This window comes from Dysidea avara, chromosome 9 (genome assembly GCF_963678975.1).
Source record: "Dysidea avara chromosome 9, odDysAvar1.4, whole genome shotgun sequence".
In the NCBI taxonomy this organism is placed as follows: Eukaryota; Metazoa; Porifera; class Demospongiae; order Dictyoceratida; family Dysideidae; genus Dysidea; species Dysidea avara.
The window spans coordinates 14,181,677-14,187,031 of NC_089280.1; the positions used below are offsets into that span (position 1 = coordinate 14,181,677).

The following is a 5,355-nucleotide window of genomic DNA, read 5'->3' on the forward strand; positions in this document are numbered from 1 at the left end:
AATTTTGCTAAAGGTATTGTGGAACTTTAAAAGATGTGCAGATGTAACATACTTGTAGTCTACACATACATTATCAAGTCAAAGCTCAAAATGCACTACATGTGTCAAGTACTGACAAAATAGCTAACTAATTAGAACAAGATTGTAGAATAAAGAGCAAGAAGGATTATTATTATTATTATTTATAGTCAGGGGTGGGCAGAGAACAGTACTCCAAAGTGGGGGGGGAGCAAGTCATGTTGATTACTCCTATTATTTTATGGCAATAAATATTATTAAGAAACTCAAGGAAAAGTAATGACTAAAGAGAGGTACAATTAGCTGTTGTATTTTTTGTAATTGGGCATTGTAAACATGAGGAGGTTGGCTCCTCTACCGCTCTATTTTCCATCCCTGATTATAGTGGTACTTACATAGTACATGTTCATAGAAACTAGGGTGTGCGTTGTGCACTAGACATGCAGTGACTGTGTCATCATTAAACAGCTTTCATGATTTTAGTCTGATAGGATTCATTGACATGACAGGATGCCACAATCAGCATACAATGATGACTACATATTAACAAACATGTTGTGTTGACCAATTAAGTCAAAATTGTATACTCCCTGTAAATAGAAGGAAGTGTGACTGATTATAGTGTCTCCTGTCAGGTAGTAATTCTGTCTTTACTTTGTCATGGTATCTACTATATATGTAGTACAGTGAACTCCCTGCATGCAGTAAAGTAGTTCCGAACAAACTGTAGCTATGGTTGTCTAAACTACATATGTGACCTAATTTAGGAAAGCCGTCAATCTACACGCATGCAGCAAAGTAGTTCCAAACATACTGTAGCTATGGTTGTCTAAACTACATATGTGACCTAATTTAGGAAAGCCGTCAATCTACACACACCAATAGATTGGGAGATAAGTAATTTTAAATATTTCAATCCAGTATAGCTTGGGAGGGTCAAAAGCTATGGGTTTGAAATTTTCACCATGAATGCAGCCAACCATAGTGTTTGTTTCATAGCAAGCTAGCTATTGATATAACCATGATTTTGAGTACCTTTTTTCATGACGGTATCTGTAACACAAGCACATCACCATGGGTGGTGGTGGGTTGGCAATTGATATATATATATATATATATACAATACATGAACAGAAAATAGCAGAGTGGGTCATATGGTGTCCCCATCAGCGTTGAAACCGGGTCACTACTGCTGACCCGGATGACCCACTGACCCGGATTTGACCCGGATGTGACCCGGATTGACCCGGATTAAATTAAGCCGAGGCGCGCGATAAGAGCTATGTTTCGGGTATTCTCGAGCGACTCAGGCAGCGTTTTGAGCTTTCGATTCGTGTTGAGTAAACGAGTAGTTATGTGAAAACTAAGCCGGTAAGTTTATAATTTAAAATTAGTCAGTGGGTTTGGTTCCACGTAGCTACTGTGAGTTTACAGACAGCAATTGGGTGTGGCTTCGTACATACTTAGTATTGCAATTTCCCAATATATTAAAATGGGTGTGGCTCACAAAAGTACTTATCCTGCTGCAAGACTAGACCTAGACTATATACAACTCATACATTAATCGATTAGTGGGCGTGGCCCCACGTAAGCTTGCAGACAGAAACGGACACAGTTTCATGCTACAGACTGTACTTACTAATAAATGGGCGTGGCTGAGCGTATGTTTGTAACGCGATAAGTGGGCGTGGCTCACGAAAGAGCTACGCGACTAGCGTTTATAGGTTCCACATCGTCAAACGATCAATTTCGTTTCTCACGTGATCCAATCCGGGTCAGACCCGGATAATTTGTAAACCGGGTCAAACCCGGATGACCCGGAGAAAATGTGACCCGGAGAAAATGTGACCCGGTTGACCCGGATGACCCGGATGACCCGACCCGGTTTCAACGCTGGTCCCCATGCCTCAAGACCATCTGTGCCACTGAAATTAAAGAAAACATCTGGGAAACTAGTTGTCCAATGCTGTTCATGTCTCTAGTCTCATGTTTGAGCTGGCCAGTGGCATTACAAGGTGCCAGAATGTTCCCAGTAGCTGGCACATGTCTCTAGAAATCCACTTGTGAGAAACAGCCTAAGCTAATCAGAGGCATGGCTGTGGTGTAAATGTGTAGAGGATTGGTGCAGCTAACTATTCATGGTGAAAAATTGATCTTCACTAGTGTGTGCATAGATCAACAATTATCAAAATTTGGTCACATATACAACTCTATTGTCAAGAAGCTTACATTCTCCAAAAACAACCAATCACCTGCAAACAAGACCAAACAGCAGATCTCGAAGTGCTTGTGGTACAAAAGTCCACACTAAACTCAATCATACCAGCATCCTTAGTCTGGTCCTTAGTGCATGTGGGTTTCCCCATCCTCCTGATTATCATGTTAATTAACTGATGTAGACATGTACATAATGATTGGACATATGTATACAAGTACCTGTGTATACTGTGCTTACTCCAATGCAGACTTCAAATGGTATTACCTTTTAAGAGTTCGTGCTTATACAGATCAATTATCATATGAATTGTGATGTTGAAAGCATCTATCAGTAATTTTTTATACAGGGGACTTGTAAAGAGCGTGATCTTAAATATGAACACTTTGGTAATCAAGTAAACATATGGTCTCATTTGTTTAGGTGTACAAACATTTATCACTGAATATAGGACGCCAATAATATGAACAGTACTAGTTTTAAGGTGAAAGGATTTCACAGTATCATGAACCACATAACAGAGATTTCCTATATGTTTATCACATAAACACCACCTTAGAAAGCTCCCCCAACCACCAAAGATGATGAAACACTAACTCTAGGAACAGACTCTTTATATTCAGACTCAATGGTAAGTTCTATAAGTCAGGAATGGATAAGCACTGCAATTAATTGCTCGTTCTATACCATGTTTTAAAGCAAGCAATAACCAATTATGAGATTATTGTGTAGCAGTATTCTAAGCGGCATATAACTACCCTTTTTGCTTTTCCACTTATCTAATGATGTATGTTTTGTCATCATAGTATGTACCACACCCGTTGAGTCCGAGTGAAGATTTGTGTGACAATTCAAAATTATGTTAGCTATAATGGGTGTTTGACATTAGATCTAGAATGGTTTAACATATTGACTTGAATTGTATGACTCTATTTCTTTTGTTTTATTTGTTGTTATTTTTGTCAGCGATCTGTATTCTTGTATTTTAATTATTTCTATGTGAAGACATTGTGAAAAGAAAGTGATGATTTATAATGTAATGCCATTCGCTGGTGAGAAGTTGATGTTTAAGTACAGGTTGAATGCAGAGAAGATCTCAGGTCCCGGCTGCTGTGGATCCTCTGGCACATGCCTAGACTGCATGTTGCTGGCACCACTGGGTCAGGGATTTTTTCTGTATTCTTCATTTATTATTATTAGCACTTTACAGTGACCAGCTCTGAAGGTCTGACAGTATTTTTCAGCTACATGTTTCTGACTTCCTGTATTCATAGGATTTTAAGTCTTCTCACAGGTTCCTAGTGGGATAGCATTCACAGAATGTCCACTGTATATCTGACCAAAAATCATAAAATCATAATCACACATTGTGTAATCTGCCAATGATTTTTTTTATTTCCATATTAGTACATTTTTATAGCTCAGACATCATCCTCTGTGTGTCATGTGAATGACAAACAGCTACCTGTGTTAGTGTGATGTAATCTTTGGGACTTGTTTGTTACTAGAAATAATTTCTCAAAGTGTTCTCCCTTTATTGGATTAACCTCAATGGTAAACAGTATAATGATATTGTATTGGTGTACCAGGGGGACCAAACTGTTTATTTTAGTGAGCACTAGCCACTGAGGTATGAGCCTTTAATTGTTCAAAATTTTGTTCTACGCACGAGGGTTATATTTTATTTAAACCATACCTACTATTTGTTGTGTTATCATTAATTTCAAGGCTGTTTATTACTACCAGTAATTATCCAGATGTGCATGCAAGCATCAGTAAAGTTGTACTAAAATGATGGAACTTGATAGAAGAATTTCTGATAGGCTGAGACATGGTTCATTAAGTTTTTCAGGGGGATACTAAAACATGCAACTTAATAGACTGCTCATGAAATTGCATTATCTGCTTCCTTATCATGCAGTCTCCACTCAGTGGACCAGTAGGACTTTTCATATAATGTTATACTATTGGACCAATACTTGTTTTAATTGTATTCATTAGTCAGCACTGGTAACTCAATTACTTACTGTGGTTTATGACATGTATCATGAATGCACATAGCTATGTACATGTACTAAAATGTAAACCAAGTGTCATGCACTAGAAAATGTACTATATACACACATGCAAACAGTTACTTTGGCCATCTATGACTTTCACCATGAACTTGCATGTTCTTTGCACTCATACAAAACACAACAATGTTGACCCCAATTGCACTGCATTATCTCCTTTGGGTTGTATGGTAATATTATTAAGGGTGCACTGAATTATTAATTAAAATTTAAGCTTATTCAAGTTAGTTGAGTACATAGCCAATAAGCCATGAAGTTCTAGCTGCTCCAGACCTTCAATTCAATACTCATTGGACTGTTAATTTTTTTTTTTTTACAGTAGCTCAATAATTACTGGAAGATAGATTCTTTAATTAAATTACTGATGACTACACAATTACTTGCTAGTAATGAACGATCCAAGAATATTAAATCAGTTTCCATTAGCAAACCTACGCAAGTATACAATCATCTAAACAATGTTGTAGGCTATTCCTTTGTTTCCCTTGTTCTGTTATTATGTCATGGAATTCTTGGACAATACAAATTCACACAGACTACAATGATTGCGACTGAATAAATATTATTTGGCTAGAAAATCAAGTATGATACGATGTTTTTAAAATTATAATACATAGGAAATCAGCAAATTTTGTTTAACAGGATGTAATTGTATACACCAGTACCCCTGAAATGCAGACATCTTAACAACCTGGAGGTTGTTTTTTTTTTTCTGTACTAGTTACATGCAAGAAAATAGGTCACCTTTCTAATAAAACCATACATTGGCATGTTACATTACACCATTCTACATAAGGTAACTATTATGTGATTAACTCATCAGTAGTAACAAATGTGTCCAATTTCATGCTCAATTGATGACCATAACACAGTGGAGTAGTCACCTCATTTCAATTAATGATGACCTAGTTTGGGCTAAGTAAATTTGGAAATGACATGTGTAAACAGAAATGGCAACATAACAGCTATCACTATGGTATGCTAGACTGGATGAAATAAACAAACATATATGTGTATATGCCAACACATGTTACATATCACTGTCAT

At 37.0% G+C, this 5,355-nt stretch overlaps 1 long non-coding RNA gene across 1 annotated transcript; it reads left to right on the top strand.

The window, feature by feature from the left end:
- The first annotated feature begins 1,285 nt into the window (after positions 1–1,285).
- Positions 1,286–3,195, top strand: LOC136267196 (uncharacterized). The gene is made up of 3 exons (XR_010706569.1): positions 1,286–1,389; positions 2,657–2,864; positions 3,040–3,195. It is a non-coding gene; the product is annotated as an uncharacterized lncRNA (long non-coding RNA).
- Positions 3,196–5,355: the final 2,160 nt, after the last annotated feature.